Consider the following 20962-nt stretch of genomic DNA (forward strand, 5'->3'; position numbering starts at 1 on the left):
ATATGTTGAAGTATTTCAGTGAAAATGTCTGGCAATCAATTAATGCTGATGAAAGGATTCTACCCATCATTATTATCATACATGAATGCACAGTAATCCATTTACTATCTTGTCCCTCATAAATATCAGTCTCAGCCTTACCTTCCCGAGTTTCTCTCCATAAAATCCAATTCTGTTTTGGAGCTAGTTAGGAATTTAATTATCTGATAAATAGGGGAGATCATTGAGCAAATTATACCAGGTTTGTCACCTGAGCTTTAATTACTATGGCAACAAGAGAAGTCACAATGTATCTCGAGTTGACTTTAAATTTCACATTGTACCCAATTCAGGGAGCATCTCAACTAAACAAGCAGCGTTCTTTAACTATTTATTTCGATTTCCAAGAGGAAAACACAAGTTCCTCAAGGTAAAATTCTCATTTTTGTGAAATGCAGACCATTGAATATGCACAAAGTAATAGAAATTCAATAATTGTTTTCAAATAAAATATAAGAGAGCCTAACCCTCAAGGTTCATGTTCAATATTTTAAATCACTATCTGATACCAGCAATGCCACTCTGATTCTCACAGATTTACCATTTTCAAACTAGCTTAATTCAAAAATTTTGAAATGGCTACAATAAAATCATGGCATTTATATCTTTGTATTTTGTGGAAATATTAGAAGTTTTTCAGGGTTGTTCTGTTGATTGTAAAGTCGTCATTCTCACTGATTAGAACATGTTCCTGTATTCAGTTTATTTAATTTTAATGCATTCATGATTTGATGATATATTTTATTCATTTTGAAAATAAAGAACAGTCATAATGCCATGGGCACATCCCTTGCCACCATTCAATAGAAAAGATGAATCACAGCAGTCAGTGCAATCGCTGCTCCTGTGTAAGCATATACGTCAATAGACAATAACTTTCCTTGATTGTTGAACTCCTCACATTTTAGATCCTCAGATTATAATTGATTTCTAAGCAAAGCAGATGAGTTCGGTCACATTTTAAGAAATTTTATTTTCTTCTCATTATTTTGAGGGGAGCACATCTCCTAATTATACATAAATTGTTAATGTTGTTGACCATCCTAAGAATTGTGCTCACAAAATGACAATACATTGATAAAATTCAAAAATTGACAAAATTCAACATTGACAAAGTCAAAGACTGGATATGTTCAGCTCCTTTTTTTCTCCTTAACTTGTTGTCATGGTGATGACACAGGTCACTTAATGCATGTCAATCAAGTATTTTAACACTCCCATTAGCAGGTGAGCATTTAATAAAACTATTCAATGACAGAACATCTTACAATTATAGTGAAGGATTTGATATTATGCTATGATCAATCTCCCTGCTACAATCCAGCTGGCCTGGATCATTATTTTTCTGAAAGTTTCACAGATCCAGTCCGCAGTCGTTATTTGCAAGTGAAATGGAATTTCAACAGTATGACAAAGAACAAGTCATGATATCATAGCCGTAAGCCACGTGTCCCAACTGATAATTGTAATTTGATTTTAGTCAATTGATGCCTTTTTCATGCTCAATCCTGATCACACCAGGTGTTAAATTCATGAAATTAATTTTAACACACAGTTTTACAACAATAACATTTTGCTCAAATTTACTGAACATCTAATTTGAAGTGCAACACATTATTCTATTTTGAAGTGCACTATGCAAAAAAAATATGAGAGAAAGAACAAACTAGCCAAATACGTGCAATTTAGATGCAACAAATATAAATGGGAAGATACATCTGTTTAAATGTAAATAGAAAGAAAGTGATGATGCTGAGATGTAGAAGATAGCTGTAGTATAGCTAATGAGAAAGCCATTGAAATGAATGAATATAGTATGAGTAGCTATTATAAGTCTATTAAACTGACCTACCTCAGACTACAGACTACTCACGGTTTAAATTCAGAAAACTCTCCTGAACAGACAAACTACTCAGCCACTTTACCGCTGCATTGTGTCCAAGGGTTTGATATCAAGTGTAGACGCAGCCTTGAATCATTCTCAGTATACTATGATGTTGGCTGACCTGGGATCCTGTCTGGATCGAGTCGCACCGCACCGTTAACATTCTACAGCCATCCATCTGTACTGCCGAGTCTTGACTGAAGGAGAGCTGACCTGCAAGTAGAAGTTTGGCAGTGTTGAGGAGCACGTTCCTCCTGTATGTGTGATGTCTGCCATCAGTCTCTGGTGAATACTTTCAGCGTTACATTGCAGTGCTGGCATCGTACACTGCACAGCAATAGTCCACACAAGCCATACCGTAATGAGCTACCTTCTATGGAGAGTTATTGCCCACTCTCCATATATATATGCACCACTCGTATTCTTGTCACTAGCTATCCTGAAACAAATGGGACTGAAACTGCTGTCTGCAGCGCAATTGATTTACACCGTGACTTTGAAAGGTCAAAGTTCGTTTGCACAGTGTTTAGGCAAGATGAAGACATATATATCTCCGGATCAGTTTTTGATTGCGTGTCCTTCCATCCAAAGATATTTGGTCTATCCCTGATACATGGAGAGGGATTTCCTGTGCCATTGTAAGACAGGAAATTTAGTGTTTAAGATGACAATTTGATCTCAATTAGATTTATTCATTTAAACATACCAGGGTTGGTATAATTCATCTATAGCTGTGTTGATACCTATCCATAGCTTTGTCAAGTTACAACATGCTGTAAAAAATTTACGAACAGTTTTTCATTTTTTTTATGAATTCTATATTTTATCCCTACGGCCAGAAGCATTGCAAGTGAGAATGTTGTTTGATGGGACGATGTTTGACTGATTGATTCAATATGTTGTAAAAAATTTTTATCGTAAGAGTTTTTTCTCACTAGCATTTTGTGAACTAGTTCATGTGGTTTGTAATAAACATAACAAGTTGCCGAGTAGAAATCCCAGATACTTCATGGATAACATGAATGGTATTCATCTAACATTGCAAGAGTATTGCATCCAGAAGGCTATTTCGGAAAATACTTTCACACAAGTTGAATTCACAGATAAAACACAAATATTGTTACCAATATTTTTTTTATATATAATATCAATGTGCTGAGGCATATTTTAAAATTCTAGATAAAAATTATTTTTTAAAAATAACAATTTTAACCTTTTCTGCTAAAAATCTTTCACGGGGCAGACTGGCAATATTATCGTGGGATTGCAAGGCAGCACAGACCAGGGAAGTGTATCATGATGGGTTGATACGTATTGTGCGTTGTATAGACTGCAAGGAATACTTGATTGCAGACAGAAATGATGGTATTTCCATAATATCCGTAATGACTGAAACAAGGCCAGCACAGTCATTATTTAACAAGTCTGTTTCATTAACATTCACCTAGGCTGATTTGGCGTAATTGGAATTCCAGTAGCCTCTTGCTTTCTACACGGATAAATTGCAAAAACATTCATTAAGTCTTGATTCTAATTCTACGAAAGGTGTCTGGCGTTTCTAATAATATTATAAAACAAGGTTTAGCATTTTTTCCCCGGGCCAACAAGATGAGCATCTCGATGCAAAGAAAACAAAACACTAAATGAGGTATAACTTTCAGGGTTCAATACTAGCTACAGATACAGACAGGAGAATTGGTCAGTCATTTCTTGCTTGGTATTTAAAATCTTTTAAAAATTACTCTTCTAACCTCTGAGCAGTCACCATCAATTATTCTTTTCACTTTTCTGAAAGAATTCCGTGGTAGAATATCATTTACCCTGTCTTATAAATTTCACAGCTTGGAATCATAAGAAGGAGGTGACCATTGAGCTTTGGAAAATATCATCCAAAATTTTAGTCTGATTGTGGTCGGTCACAAGTTCTACAGCTATCGAGTTTTTAGGCCTGCCACTTTCAACTCTAGCATTGTCATGCTTTGGAATGATCCCATTGTTGTAAATAGTCTCCTTGGATTTTTGCATTCATACATAGGGGTGGAGCGGTAAGAAAGATGAAGAAAAGAAAATTGCAAGATAAATTTTAAAATCTTTTGTAGAAAAATGTTTTAAAATTTGTTCACTGTGATATAAAAGGCTGAAAAATATTGTGTATGATGGACTCTACTTTAATCCTTTGCGCGCCAAAGTCAATTTTTGTCGCCTTTATTAAATATACCAGTCAATTTTTTTCAGAATTCTGCCAAAATTTTGATAAAAAACTTGAGCCAATGATATGTGATGACCATTTAGTCCAAAATTATCAAAAATATAACAGAAAAATTCATAACAATTACTAAAATGTTGCAGTAAAATTTTGGAGGGGAAATACAACTGCTCACATACAATAAGCAGAATCTCAAAATATCATGAAACTTTTCTTGAGCAAAGATTTATCTTGGTAAAGATAGTAAATAAAATAGAAGGATTATTTTTGGATGTTACGAGTGAATGTTAAACTTATTAAAATGCCAGCTGTATTGCAAGAAGAGATGAAGTGCAGCTAAAATGAGTACAGGTGGATAAGAGAACAGTGACTGGACCCAATGGGAATATCTAGCCAGAAGAATATAGATTTGTTTAATTAGACAGACAGAAATAGCCTAATCTAGTAGAGGTAGTCATTTATCAAATAGTTAAACGGTGCCACCATCTGGCTCAGAGTGACTTTTGTAGGGAATCACGCTTCACTCAATCTAAAGCATTGCTTCATCAATGTACATTTGAAATTTGGACAAAATTTGTCAAAAGAAAACCTGGCTGTCATCCATGAAAAGCCCACGCTAACAAAGTGTAGGGACGATGATTTTAATTATCTCGTCTTTGTCTAAACTTCACCGCATGGAATTAATATTCGTAGCTTTTGGAATTAATTTTCGTAGTTGACCCTACTTGATTTTTCCAAAAATGCCGAGAAATTTTCAGGTTTTCACAAGTATTTTTGTTTTTTACCTAGCTCCGTTAGCTATGAATTTTGGTTTATATTCCAGTAGTTTGTTCTATCTGTGAAATACTGTTTCTTATTCTTTCAAAAATCATCTCCATGTGTCTTGTGTTTAACATATCAGTACAGCTTTGTACATTCGTAAATGTTGAGTGTTATTGTGTATCAATGTCTACGCTAGATTTCATTTGTCAGAAATAAAATTTTTTACACACCCTGTTTAGTTGAAAAGGTTATACTTTGTATTTCCACAACTTTAGGAAGAAGAAAATAAAAACACTTGTTTTCTGGAGGGAAAAATGAAAGGAAAATGTAATCAAAAATTACAGCTGTTGTCCATTTGACAAACAGCTTGCTAATATCTCTGTGTCTTGTTGTCACATCTGTTGGTCACTTTTTGTTGAAACTAATTTCTTAGTGCCAGTGGTATTTTCTCTTGTGCGTATTTTCTTGTCTTCCAGTTTCATTTCTTGTCATTTCATTCGTGCTGAGTTCATTATTTTTAGTAGAGTTGCCAATTCAAGATCATATTACACTCTGACTTTAAGTTTGCAGTCGGCAAATGATGATGATGTTGTCAATATTTTTGTTTGAAATTTGGCAAAGTCTGGTAATTTGGATGAACCAGATGACGATGTTGGTTCTCAAAGTTGTGTATGCCATGAGTGGAAATGTCGAAACAATGAACCAATGGGCATTACTGGTCTGACTTTGAACAATTTGTCAGAAATAAAAAGGGTATGGTGGTTGTCCTGTGGTTCCTTTTATCAGATTGAAGAATGAGCTATATCCTTGTCGCAATTTTGAAGCTTTCTTGGTCTGCAGACTATCCCCTGCACATTGAGTCATCAAACCATAATCAATTCATGTGATTTCAAACAGTTTTGTTATGACACACATTTATTACTGTAATTTTCAACTCAAAAAAATATACCCCTCGTACTTTACCCCAAAATGCTGCCGATAACACTGGTTTACAAGTGCCATTTTTACACAGCCATAAAACGTGAAGCAAACTATTCATGAACTATCTTTATAAAAAATTGAAAGCAACTTGCATTCTTGACTGTTTAAGCTATCATTAAGTAAATTTTACAAAATGATTTTTCAAACAATTCAAATTTTATATCTTCTTCAGAAATATGACATACAATAATATTTCATACATAATGTTATGAATCCAACTATCAAATTATAGGTTATTGGTCTGCAAGTCAAATTATAAAGCACTGTAAACCTTTTTTTTAGATTTTAAGTATTATTTTTTGGTATTCATGTGAGATGGCAATTCTCTGTGTAATCCTACAGTTATGGCTAGCCACTTATTGAACATTTGCTGCACTGCAGATTATACCAAATCACACTAAAACTCTTCATGGAATTTCAGACATTTTATTACTTCAAATTTGGACTTAACTGTTCACAGTGACTGGCTACAGATATGTGCGTTGTGTTAATTGAATATTAATAGATTGTGAAGAATTAGAGTGGATTATTACGGCCATACAGCTTTATCAACCAATCTCAGTATATAAAGCTGATCTAGTGACATGCGGTAATTTCGTTATTCCAGCATATTACTATTATAACTTATCCAGTTTTCATTTCTCACAGTACTGGTGTTCATGTATCTTTTGAAATCCAAGAATACTTCCTAATTAATTTAAAACAACTTTATGGGAACATCCCTATTTTTTTGGTTAAAATATCAGAATTTGTTTTTAGTTGTGCATTTTCGGAATCACAAAATGTTGAATAAACTTGTAATTTTTTTGTAGTTTTAAGCTATGTGAACATTGGCAACATGCACAATGTAACGACACAAATGGTGATAATTTCACAAAGGTAATCATAAATCACCACTATCCAACGGCCGGTGTTCCTCCCAAAGTGACTGGAAATAGATCGATTCTTTAGAATGGGGTGACCTTTCCAGCCATACAGCCAAGTTAATTTTCCACTTTTAATGACAAACTGCTGCTATATATAGCTTACTTGTGGCTTGATATAGCTCAGCGGCAGATTAAAAATAGTACAGTCAAGTCCTGTGCAAACACTGTAGTATGAGTCTATGATAAGAGTACGGTGTCTCTCCACATGACTTGCTGGGAAACAGCCACTCAACCTATTTGATACCAGTTGTACTTTTTGTCCTTTTTGATGTTCTAACTTTGCTTTAGCTCAGTCATTCCCTGTACAAGAACTTTCTAAAAGAGATTATCTGCAATGAACGCTAGTAGTGCTATAGGCAATGCATTTCCAAAGACATTTGAGGTACAGTGGTTTTTTTTGTGTTAAGAATTCTCTAAACTATTACAAAACATTCTGTTGAGCACGAGTTTATTCATTTAATGTGTGTTTTGCACTTTGTGTTTCTGAATTGTACAAAAATGTACTGTTACAGTAATATCGTTTTCTGGAAATGAAACAATTGATATTATGATATTCCTAGTCTTGTGTACATCGATATATTTTGTGTTGTTGAAGTTTGAAATAGCTGCATAGATACTAGGATGTGATATTTCATTCAGTTTGAGGTCTGTTGAATCCACATACTGTCAGTTACACAGCTAATTCCTCGCATCTTTGAGACAGTCTCCGAATAGAAAATCCTTCATGAAAATTTCATTTCATTTTATAAATTCAGTGATAATAAAATAACATAGGTAGAAGGAGTTGCGTCAGAGAGAAATGCAGAAAATGATTTTGCCATTTTGAGATCAGTTTTATTTGCAACACAGACTTTGTGGTCAAAATGAGTGGGCGGTGGTAAATTACAATGCTTGGGTTTGATGTCGTCAGTATTGTGGATTTCACTGATAGCTATGACAAAAAACCTTTCCCTGACATTTTCTAATACATCTTCAAACACTCCATCATGTTTTTTTCTTCTTTCACGCCGACTAATCAAGTCTTTTATGTGTATTGAGGGACATGGAAAGATAAAATTCTAAAAAAGGAACAAGTATCATGAAAATCATAGCATATAAATCCATCTGGGAAAGTCAACTCACCTCATGTGGAATGTTTTCCGTGTGGTTGCGTATGGTATCTGGAATATGAAGACAAAAAGACGAAACAGATAAACTTGAAGTTGAACTTGCTGATAGTGTAAAACCAGCTAAATGAATGAATGTAGGTATGAATGGATGTACATACATGTGTACCAATGTATGTTCAACCGATCCAACTCACTACCTGATCAACATAGACTATACCACTAGCAAAGTAGGGGTGATAGCGTATTGCATCATCAGCCTAATTTTCCTCTGCTTTGTCAGTTTCTGTTTGTCATGACTGTTTCACTTCTTAAATCAAAATCTTTTTTTCCAAATTTAAAATGAAATAACTTCTAACGACAACGAGTGTGTTTGCGCCATATTATTTTGCACAGTGGTAGTTACTACAGATTGTTAATGCTATTTTGATAAACTTTAACATTACCAATTTGCATTTTCAGTACGTAGCTTTGGGAACAGAGATCTAGCAATTTCTTCAGTAAAATCTCAAATGTGACGGATTCATTGTAATTCAAAAACCTTTGCTTACTAGAGCACATCAAAGTAGGAAATATTACAGGTAAACTAAATAAATGCACGTTGCTTTCCAGAAAGTTCTCCCAAAGATAAGCATGACACTCAGTACAAAGTGAAAAGCTGATCAAAACAGAATTGTACAAAAATTTCAGTTTGAGGAAAAGTTTTACACAGAAGTAGAAATTGTACTAGTTTTTTAGACCATCAATGCATATAAGAAAGTGATTTGCCCAAAGTTTTCTGTGAGGTCCAAATAAACTTGTAGTATCTTGGTTTGATCAGATATAGGACTTACAAAATGATGGAAATGTCACAAATATGTGATTTTTGTGTCACATGTCATTGAGCAAAAGGTTAGTATGACACAAGTGGCATTCACACTGTTGAAAAATGTGTCCGTGAATTTATTCAATGTGATCAGAAGTGTTAAAGTAACGCAGCCAGCAAGTGACATATTGACAAAGAATGGCCTACTTTTAGAGTTCAACTATTCAAGATCAAGAGATAATGAAGCACTTGTAGAAGGGTGTAAGTTCATTCTTGTGATCTGACTTTGATAATACATGCCATAAATCCTTCCAATATCTTTCCCAGGTAAAGTTCTGTATCAGCGTTTTCAAGTTTCTGTGCAATTTTTGGTCTGTAAACATCATCAGGCTTGCAAACATACAAAGCAATTCAAAATCTACCGTATCAAGGGTTTTATCATGAAGACAGGTTAGTCATAAGAGTGTTATAATCTTTAAGAATGACAGGGTATTTCAGAATTAACAGAAAAAAATATGACCTGTGCAGGAAAACTATGAAAGTTTGATAAAATGACTGAAAAACTTCCATTAATAAAATGAAAAATTATAAAAATTTCATCTTACCTATGAATGGGAAAGCTTTAGGCAATTCCTGTGAATCTGTCAAATCAGGACCATCAACGGCAGTCGTCATAAATGGCAGAGAATCCTCTCCAGCAGTCTTACAACTCTTGAAAAGGCTGCCTCTTAATATCCTGTAATTTATAGAAAGAGAATGTTGTTCTGTTTACACGTGATTCTAACACTATTGACCATTCCAGGATGTTTTGGAAATGATCGGAAATGCTAGTTTCCATGTTTACAATTTTCCTTGGAGATGTGGATTGATTTAGATGCTCCAATCAAAACCTGCCTTCCTGTTCATAACAATGATTTCCCACGCTCAATTGCTTCAGCAATCGCAAGTTCAATAGTCACATAAATTTTAATATTCCAAAACACCTTTAAACATATCTTTATCACAACCGTATGTTTTTCTCCTTTCATGGGTAATGGCTGATTGTACAACCATTGTACCATCATAGAATATTTACATCACAAAATAGCACTGAAATTCATCACAGAAATTTAACACAGACAATCATACAAATCTTTCATTTTTGATTTGATTTTCATATTTGATCAACTTGCTTCAATTAAGAGGATATCATATTTTTTGTTTAATACTCTACATGAGTAGAAAGTAGGAATTTTGAACTTGTAAATTCTAATTTAAGTGCGAGATTTAATTGAAAAGATACACTAGTCAGCGGTCAACAAAATATAATAATGAAGATATGAACAATTAAAATAAATCACCATTATCAGAAATATCTCTCATAAATGAAAAATCAAAGTTAGGTCAAGTTTGTACAAGTTACATTACAGTTACGAATCAGAATTTTAATAAGTTCTGAAATTAGTCTTTGTATTTGTTGTAAATTTTTTAATGAACAAATTTCTGTATCAAAATGAACAATTTTTAAAAATAAACATTAGTATGGAAATAATATTCATTGGCTTGAATTAAAAAAAGCATATATGTATAAGCAATCGTGTAACTCAAATTCCTCAAGGACTGTATCTGAAGAATGTATGAAGAATGTATTATAGGTGGTCTAGTTACAATTGGCAAACTCACACGACACATTCTATGGATATGTGAATTGGATTTCTAGATACATTACCTGCAGTTTTTTTATAGTTTTTGACAATCACTGACACTTCTGTCCTTTAGGATATCAAAAAAATTCTGATCTTAGAAGGCATCATACACATAAAAATGCGTATAGTCTCAGAAGACGTTTGTCATCAATACTTTCACAAACAGACAATTTACAAATGATAGGTATTTTCTTCCATTGTTGAACAGAAAATAAGATGATTCAGAGCAGAAAGCAGACAGAATAACTATAATCTGTACATTACTCATGTCACATTTTCACAACTGAGCAAAAATTGTTTCAAATTATTGGAACTGCCATTTAATATCTTGTGGGTGTCTCTGACAAAATGCCTTTCACATTTCAAAGATTTTATAGGACTAAATTTCGATACATTGAGATCTGTCCAGCAGAAAATTCCCTATCTCTTATGGGTATCATATGTTAACTCATTCATTATAGTCTGACTACAAATTGAACAATACTTGTAATTACAAACTCGTTTCCCACAGTTGCCCCAACAATGAGACTTCACATATCAGTGAATAATGTGCAGTAATAAATTTCCATCGTGTCCAGTACATTTCTTAATACTTTCTGACGTACAAGTGTATATTTGATCTTCCGTTTGATGTAGTTCAGTTTCTCCTGTGACTTCTAAAAGTCTATTAATAGAGCAGCAGAGTCACGCTCTCACATACCCATGCAAATATTAAGTGGATCTTGATCATTCACAGACCATAATCACCGACAAAAGCCATCTATTCAGGTTAATGATAATGACATGAGTTCATTTCTAGCTCTAACATCTCATAAATTTAGGGCCTAAATTCATCTAAAATGGGAAATTATTGATTTTCATATTCATAATTCATAAATATACATATTCATAGTACCTGTCAGCCTTTCTTCCTGCAGTTTTGCTTTCACTAAGATATCGTCACTCTGTTAAAGATGGAGGACAATCTGTCAATTTTTAAACATGTTTATATTTCAAGCAGATGTGCCATAAATAATTACCTCATTGCAATGCTTGTATTGTAATTCCTTGGTTTTATCATCAAAAAATAAGGTTTTTTTATTTTAATGCTTTATAATTTTATATCCTTACTTTTACAAGTAATCAGTTCATTTTGTTCAAAACTTGCTTTGTGTCATAATTCAATTGTGATTTCATCATCACCTATGTGTAGATCATATCTAATACAACATTGTGTACATTCGATGTTAAGGATATCTTTAGAAATGATTTCATTGTGTGTCCAACATATAGACATGAACACTGCAATCTGATCATATCCCCGAACTATTTTTTAAACCATAGGGAGTGTTGCTTTTGTTTGCACAAATGTTAATTCTGAAAAGCGTCGCACAGAGAAGTGGCAAAATTATCCCAAATACAACCTTACAGTGATTTTAGCAAAGTGATATTGTGGTGACTTTGACTCCACTAGCTGAATTTTTTATAGTATATATACAATTAGCCAACCTCATACTGCTCCTTTCTCCGATATCATGTACCCAGCTATCATCTACTCAGTGTCCTATGCTAATATCCAGTATAAACCAACCATAGTAATTATTTAGAGTTAACCATGAGATAATAATTCTCTCCAGTTTCATTATAGATATGGACTTTGAGTCCGTCGTCTAATGGAACTGCATAATGAGGGAATAAATGTGGCTAGTTTTGTCAGTCGCAGGTTTTGAGGAAAACTTGATCTTTTAGGTGAAGTACTTATTCTTCATTGTCAAAGACAAACTATGAACAGAACTCTGGGATAGCACATATCTGGCTTAACAGATATAACATCTATAAAAAGTGATCCTTGTTTCGGTATTGGTTGAGAAATTGAAGGTCAATGATGAATGTTGTAATGTTCATCATTGGAAAAATTGATGAATATTTTTTCAGGGAATTAACGTCTCAGCAATGATGAAATTAACGAGAATGTGATGTGATGTAGGAAATACAGAAGTGGATTAGTTTGGTGTTTAAGACAAAAGTCAGTGTTGATAGTGGTGGTAGCAGTGATGATATGGGTGTGACTGATGGTGTAGGCACTTGACAGATAGATTTATGTAATTTATACAGACATCTGTGGAAACTGCAAAGTCTGTGTGGTGGACCATGTCTGAAGAGACAGCTGACAAGTTCCATGCATTATGATAGTATGGATTCCTGATAAAACCTGATGTAGAAATGCTTGCATGTTGGGAGCTGTTGCTCTTGTATGACGGGTAGGGTAATTTGTACATGATGAGTAGGGTAACTAATACATGTGTATGATGGGAAAGGTAAGTAGCGCATGTGTATGATGGGTAGTGTAACTAGCACACGTGTATGATTGGTAGGGTAACTAGTACATGTGTATGATGGGAAAGGTAACTAGTTCATGATGGATAGGGTAACTAGTACATGTGTATGATGGGTAGGGTAACTAGTACATGATGGGTAGGGTAACTAGTACATGTGTATGATGGGTAGGGTAACTAGTACATGATGGGTAGGGTAACTAGTACATGTGTATGATGGGTAGGGTAACTGGTACATGTGTCTGATGGGTAGGGTAACTAGTACATGTGTATGATGGGTAGGGTAACTAGTACATGATGGGTAGGGTAACTAGTACATATGTGTGATTGGAAGGTAACTAGTTCATGTGTATGATTGGTAGGGTAACTAGTACATCTGTATGATGGGTAGTGTAACTAGTACATGATGGATAGGGCAACTAGTACATGTGTGTGATGGGAAGGGTAACTAGTTCATGATGGGTAGGGTAACTAGTACATGTGTATGATTGGTAGGGTAACTGGTACATGTGTATTGTGGGTAAGGTAACTGGTACATGTGTCTGATGGGTGGTATAAATAGTATAGTACACAACATTAGTGTCAGTCAATGTTACACTGGTGGCAGTGGTGGGATATTGGTTTGGATAATAGTAAAGTCAGTAGGTTTAGGAATGGTTTGCTTGGTCCAGGCATGAGTAATTTGGGTAATGGTACTTCTAGTGTGTTATTAGTGTTATTAGTATTAGTGTATGTTATGGTGTAGGCAATTTGGAGGTGTGAGCTTGTGAGGTTGATTGTGTGAGCAGTGGTTAGGTTGGTTTGGTTGAAGGTGTGAGCAGTGGTAAGGTTGGTTGATGAAGTGAGCAGTGGTTAGGTCGGTTGCTGAAGTGAGCAGTGGTTAGGTTGGTTGATGGTGTGAGCAGTGGTTAGGTTGGTTGATTATGTGAGCAGTGGTTAGGTTGGTTGATGATGTGAGCAGTGGTTAGGTTGGTTGATGGTGTGAGCAGTGGTAAGGTTGGTTGATTGTGTGAGCAGTGGTTAGGTTGGTTGATAATGTGAACAGTGGTTTGGTCGGTTGATGATGTGAGCAGTGGTTAGGTTGGTTGATTGTGTGAGCAGTGGTTAGGTTGGTTGAATGTGTGAGCAGTGGTTAGGTTTGTTGATTGTGTGTGCAGTGGTTAGGTTGGTTGATGGTGGTGTGAGCAGTGGTTAGGTTGGTTGAATGTGTGAGCAGTGGTAAGGTTGGTTGATGGTGGTGTAAGCAGTGGTTAGGTTGGTTGATGATGTGGGCGGTGGTTTGGTCGGTTGATTGTGTGGTAAGGTTTGTTGATGGTGTGAGCAGTTGTTAGGTTGATTGATGATTTGGGCAGTGGTTAGGTTGGTTGATAATGGCATTAAAATTTTAGCAGTGCCTGATAGGTCTACTTGACTGTGTAACAAAGTGCATTGGCTGGGGTGAAAGCAATACTGAAATAATTTTAACAGGGGTTTGAAACAAAGTAGAAGCATCTGAAGTAAAAGACATAAGATTATTCAAAGTTTTTACAGCCTGGAATGGTTGAAGTCAGCCTCATTTTTGACTAGTTAGTATACACATGGGTCACTGGGTTGAAGGTTGAGGTTCACAACATCACAGGTTGACCATTGTACAAAGTGAGCCCAATATTATGAAGCAACATGATATTTCTACAACAGGAATCGTCATGAAGGGGGATTTCCGATGAATCAAGGTTAGATTAACAGGAACCATTCGTACAAAATTATATTTCTCTATGGAGCTTCAATATAAGTCAGTGACTTATGACAAATGATATCATTTTCAACCCGTATTCCCTATGTGACCAATTCCTATCAAATTCAACCAATATCTGTCCCAATATAACCGAGATCACTGCGGTATCACGAATGTAAGGTCCCTTTCTCCCTTGCCCCATCTCAAAGTTGTCACCATGACAACATGAAATCATCATTAAAAATTGCATTTTTAATCTGCTGCTCAGGAAAATAAGAGATTAGTTCGTTAATAAAAGATACAATTGATGAACCTCACTGGGCAGGAATTAACCACACAATTAATTCATTTTCAACATAATTGAGGACGCTACAACTATCATCATTTGAATATTTCCTAATCAAAACCTTGTGAAATGTTTTTAATAATTACATATTCATTCCAGTCTGTTTTTCAGTTGGAATACTTTTTTTGGGGTACAGGAAAAATATCCAGCTTTGTAATTAATTTCTCATGAACCATCGAGGAAAGGAGTTGCGACATCTGACACAGTTCATATCTCAAATATCTCTTGCTTTATTTCACATGCAAAGAAACTTGAGACAAGAATTTTTTGTCCGTGAAAGGAAAGAAAGATCCAGATTGCATCATTGACATTTATGTTGGGAAATGGACTTTCCCTAAATCCCGGATAATTTATAAATATTTGATGCAAATGACTGCGTCAGCCTTGAACAGCTTGAAACAATGAAATGCATTCTCAATACATGCAATAAGGGAGATGTATTATGCATGTATATGGAAATTCTAGACGATGAAACTTGTAGGTCGTAGAAGCTTGAGTCATTTAATAAGCTGCTTGTGTTCACTGTATTCAAACAAACTTGTAACTATTCTTCAAAATGGAGAGTATTTTATCTTCATCAAGATTCATGCAAGACTCAATATCAGAGGAATTGAAAACATTTGGAAATAATCGTATTTCTTCATGAAACTGTGTCTTCCAACCCCTGTTCTTTGTAGATAGATTCAACCATACTGTACCAAGTTATGTTTGGAAAGGGAGCCAGGATGAAATATTTTATCTGGTTTTTCATACACAAGCTTACTACAAGAATTGCAGGCAGAAGGTACATTCCAAGCTATTCTGTACCAAAGACCATTTTGAAAGGAGCTGACAAGTACAGCTCCTGTGACCTTACACGACCTGTGACCCTTTGATAGCATGTGACCTCACATTTGACTTCAGATCCAGATTGATGGATCATTCTGTGACCAAGATTGACACTTGGAGCTCCACCTCACTCTTGTACCCCCTTTAAACTTTTCGTGGCATTTCACCCACTGAGTCTTTATATAAATGGCATTTTGAAAAAAAATTTGGTAGAAAATGCCAGCGACTCCATTGTAAGCTTTACAGACTAGCAGAAAGCTGAACTTCATAAAAAGAATTGCCGTTGAAAATTAAATTCAAAGTCGTGGAAAATAATCACCATTTGAATCATTTTATGGTGAATCATAATGGCTCAACATTTGAGAGGTGAGTCTCTGAACGAGAATGGGACACAGAAATTATTCATGGAAACAGTACGATGTTTTATACCTGACAGTGGGCAAACATTTCTTCTCCAAATTTTATTCAAAGTTTTTCAAGTCAATTATGTAATATGACAAATATCAGATCATGTTCAATTTCTTTTTGGATCTTCACAAAGTGTCAGAAATATACAAGCAGAGGATTTTTTGCAAGGTATTCTTTCATGAAGCCATCGAGTTCAAATGATGAAGAACATTTCATATGTTGCTCCAACTGATATGCTTTCCAGGAGCACCAAGGACTATAAGTTATTCTAAATTCTCACAGCTTACACAGTGTAGGAACTGTGTAAGTCAGGATGGCATTTCATGTAATAATGTAGAATTTCAATTGTCGGTACCATTTGTACCATACAGTTTGTATGGAGAGATGGTGAACATTTTAATTCAAGATGGCTGCCTTCCAAAAATTCAGGCCATTCTAGCATTCCACACTGTTCTAAAATGTGGCTGATTATTTCCCAACAGTGATGTAATCTCTGTAAACAGCTTCTGTTTGTCATATCACGATAACATTATTTAAAATTTTCTACTGACAAAAAGTCCCGTCTGATTCTCAGAAGAGCAAGTTTTAAATTTGGAACATTTCAATGCTGTGAGTAATACTGACCCCGTACTCTGGGGTCAAACGTACAAAGTCTCAAGAATTTGACCACTCTTGATTTCAAGATGGCTTCCCAACTGAACAAGCAAATCATTGAGGATTTTGTGTGTTCAGAGAAAGAGCCTTTTTTTTAACTCTGCAATGCTTCAACCATGACACGGTAAAGATAGCTTTACAGTACAAGCAGTGTCTAAACATCAATTTGAAGAAAGTACAGCACAATTGTTTCCTATCTTTCAAAATCCACATTCCATCAGACACTTTCAGATGGATCAAACGAATATTTAACTTTATATTTCCTGACTTATCAAACACAACATGTTTTGGACTCTCGGAGTTAGAGCCTGAAAACATGGTTCTTGAATTGGATTCATAGCATGCACACACACACGCACATACACACACAGAGTTTTATATTAGTGAAACAATGAATTCTTGCGGTCTATTCACTTTGGGGATGGCTTGACTATTCACTGTGGGGATGGCTAGATTTAACTCTTACATAACCTATTACGCACACCTTGAACATAGAATTTATCACAATACACTCATCATACCAATAGAACCACAGACATATTTCAATTCATGCTGACAATTATGGTCAAATCTACTTCATGGTTGCTTGCTTTCAATGTTTTAACATTCATGTATATAACTCTCAGTGGGAATAAATTGTATCCAAATGCTGAGAATTTACATCTAACGTTGAGCTACTTTGTAATCAGAGGTCTCTGTTAAACAGCTTATTAATTTTCAAAATTAATTTCCACCATGTGGTTTAGAATTAAGCGCTGACAATTGCCAGTCATGTTACAATTTACGACTTTTTCATTGAGAGAATTGTGAGGCCAATGGAACACACAGGCTGGGAAGACATTGGATGAGAATCAACACTGTGGCTTTTGTACATTCCCTTCAGTAAAATCTGTAATCCGTAAAAAAACCTGATGCACTCTGATTATAAATACTCTGTTGTACTTACTCTGGTAAACCCTTTGGAAGAGAAGAATGGAAAGTCCTTTTTTCCGACATTGACAAGCCGGATACATTGTGCCGGAATATGGAAGTGACTACGCTTGTCCTCCACCTAATATGAGATGGCTTGGACAGCTGGAGTGGCATATTTCACATACCAGTCTTGAGGTTATGTGATGTAGAATGCTATGTATGGGCAAAATTAACTGATAAGATATGTCATTTTCCACAGACCAATGGACACACAGCTGAAATCCTTGAGTTAATAAGTAGGGAAAAACTGGGAAAAAATTTGGGAAATTTTGTCACCCCAAGTAGGACTGGTGGAGAATGTGTGACACAGAAATTATGAGGCACCGGAACTATGCGGTAAACCACAGCAAGTTTGTGAAGGTCAACTTACTGTTCAGGAATTGATAGATTTCAATTTCACGACAAGATTCTGTTCCTGATCACAGAAAATTGGTAAAAATTTAAAAAATCGGACCAGGTGATACAAGACTATATATTTTTGAACCACTTTCTTCAGTCAGTTTGATTTCAAAAATGTAACTTTTGTGACTTGATCAGAGGCTATCTTGTCCCTAATGGAAGATCATCTTGTGTGAGCTTCTTTAAAACTACTAGTAATGTAAGTACATGTCAGACAGATATGCCATAGTTATTATCACGTTACAAACTCTAATGATCCTTACAGGAAGGAAACTGGCTTCAAGTCCATGGCCCATTTTTTGAACCGTACATTTCAATATGACTGCCACTGCTATAAACTGTAATTTAACCTTGGAAAGGGAGATCCCAGCACACTTGGTATATTCACAATATTTTTTTTTAGTCAAAAACTATTCTAAATGAATAAGCAATGTCGTATCTCCTACAGGCAATAGTGAAAATCTAGAAATTCGATTCTGGCTAGGACTATCTTATTCTCTACAAAGCATTAGCATTTCACTTGCAAATGGAAGCCTACACTTCTCAGAATATGCAAGCTTACATAATATACGTGTATAATTAAGTGAAGATCACCGACTACAGTGTATCTTTACATTTCCTTTGCATTTTACGGTTCAGGCTGCTTTGTTAAATCTTTTTAAAAAACTGACATCATCAAGTAGTAGCTGTCTGTGTTTCAGTTGGCCTGTGGTTATGGCGTCCATGATTATACCACTATTGCTAATGGGTAACCTGTCACTGACATGAAAGTAAAAAGTCATTCCGCTCATGAGTATTTGGTCGTCTATTTTTACAAGATGGAAGGATATAGACAAGTGATATAACAATGAATCAGCGTTGAGGTAAATATCATAAATACTTTAGAAACACCCAGCAAAGTCTGCAGTCTTTCCAGTTGGACTTTTTTCATTTAAGACACATTGGTTCATTTGTAAAACCTGTCATGTCAGGATTAAAAATTATCTTGATATATGTTTTTTGAATAATTCATTGGAGATCCCCTTGCGTTGAATTATAATGATGGAAGAAAGATGCCCTGCATTTAAAGTGTTTGATGTCTATGAAACCGGCGATGGAATATAGACTGAGAATGAAACAGCTGACGTGATCTCCTGTTAGAGGGGGCCAGCTTACATGCAAAATACTGCAACAAAAGGAAATGAATGAATGAAGGGTATATACTTACCGCTAATCCAGCGAGGCACATGGCTGAGTGTGTCATCTGTCTAGCCGTGTGAGGAAGGGCGAAAAAAAGCAAAAGGGAAAGTGACTTGATGGTAGGGTGTAAGTTAAATAAAAGAATGCAGCTGAGTGTTAACAGAACTGCAGGAAAAAAAAAATCATGTGCCGTGGAGTTGGGAATGTTTAGGAATAAGGTAGATATGTTAGGTGTTGTGAACACGAAGTGATAAATGAAGCTGAGCTGTACTGGATAGTGTTTGAAATACTGAGTGAAGGTATGTCGGATGAAAGTAACATGCCAGCAGCTCGTCCACACCAGCTGATCATCCCGAAAAAGGGCAGGCTGGAAGTCTGTTAAAATTCCAGGCATAGTTGGTATTCAGGGCATGTACGTCACTAGTCCAGACCCCTAGGTTTACACTGGTCGGGTTGCAAATGTCTTCTGAAGGAAAAAAGAATCGGGCAGAAATGGATATGGATGGCCTGGAATAGTATAAGGTGCATTTGCCGTAAACCACAAACCAATCATGTATAAACCAGAGTTGTGAAACCAGCTCTGAAGCTTTAACCGGAAATATTGCATTTGAAAGACACTCTAAAATTTAATGATATATAGCACAGATGGTATCAGTATTTGAACCACATATGTTGGCCTCAGCATTTCATTAACTGCTGCCGTGAGATTCCATTTTTGTGTTTGGACAACACAGAAGTACCAATATTCTACATGCTTTGTATGACCTTATTGTGTGGAGGGCTGTGGGTGATTCCATTACAGAGAAAAAGGTTGGGGAAATGGTGCTTGTCAGATTGTTAAAATTTAAAATAAGATGGGATCTGATTTATGTGCCTGGGATGCTATAAAAAAGGAAACAGAGGGATAAAAAGCAAGAATGGAGTATTTGGTTTGTGAATATGACTTATGATGACAGCAGACTATCCTGCACAGAATAACAATTCAAAGAATGCCGACAGTAAATTCCAGCCAACCCCCAGTTGACACCAACTGATTAGAGTCTCGCATGCATACACAGAAACTAAAATCTCCTTCTAGGTTCCCAAAAATGCAAAATGTCATAGTATAGTTGATGCAGCGTTTTGAAAGAAACCTGCCTGGTAGGGTTTAGGGTGATGAGCAACGCGACACTGCACTCACACTAACACAAACCAAACTGTGATTTCAATAATACAGACCAGTCAGCCAGTAAGCAAATGAATTTGACCTTCTTAATTAAACATTATTTCATTCTTACTTACTTGTTGTCAAGCTGTAAGAGGCATTTAAACTATGCATGAGCACCAGCCATCCATTCTGTACACCTCTATTGGGTTTTTCACCATATTTAGACAGAGCACAGTATAAATAGGACATACAGAGTGTTTGCCAATGACACACTAGCTGCCATTCATTAGACACAAAAATAGCAGCTAAGGTGTGCTAAAATAGATATTTCCATAGAGGGATTCTGCTTTGCCTTCTCTAATGAGCTGACATTTCTATGATTGGTTGCTATTTATAGACTTGCACTCCTATTGTCCACCTTCTTTTCATGTCGGTAATAAGTACTATTTTACATAAGGATCGGAAAGAACCATTATCCAATAGAGGACAATGCAGCTGTGTAAAGTGTTCTCTTATATTTAATCACGCAATAAACTGTGGTAAGATGGAGTACTGCACACTTCGAAGGGAGCAGTTTTGAATTGAAACCTCCCTATAGAATGATG

At 35.5% G+C, this 20962-nt stretch overlaps 1 protein-coding gene and 1 long non-coding RNA gene across 2 annotated transcripts in view; one reads left to right on the forward strand and one right to left on the reverse strand.

Annotated features, from left to right (window-relative positions):
* Positions 1-20962, forward strand: part of LOC139133963 (E3 ubiquitin-protein ligase MIB1-like) — a 144212-nt gene that overhangs the window by 102287 nt on the left and 20963 nt on the right.
* Positions 1719-19621, reverse strand: LOC139132620 (uncharacterized). Its single transcript, XR_011552378.1, has 4 exons — positions 19239-19621; positions 9316-9446; positions 7922-7959; positions 1719-2137 (listed from the first exon to the last, which is right to left on the reverse strand). It is a non-coding gene; the product is annotated as an uncharacterized lncRNA (long non-coding RNA).

This window comes from Ptychodera flava, chromosome 5 (genome assembly GCF_041260155.1).
Source record: "Ptychodera flava strain L36383 chromosome 5, AS_Pfla_20210202, whole genome shotgun sequence".
NCBI classification, from domain to species: domain Eukaryota; kingdom Metazoa; phylum Hemichordata; class Enteropneusta; family Ptychoderidae; genus Ptychodera; species Ptychodera flava.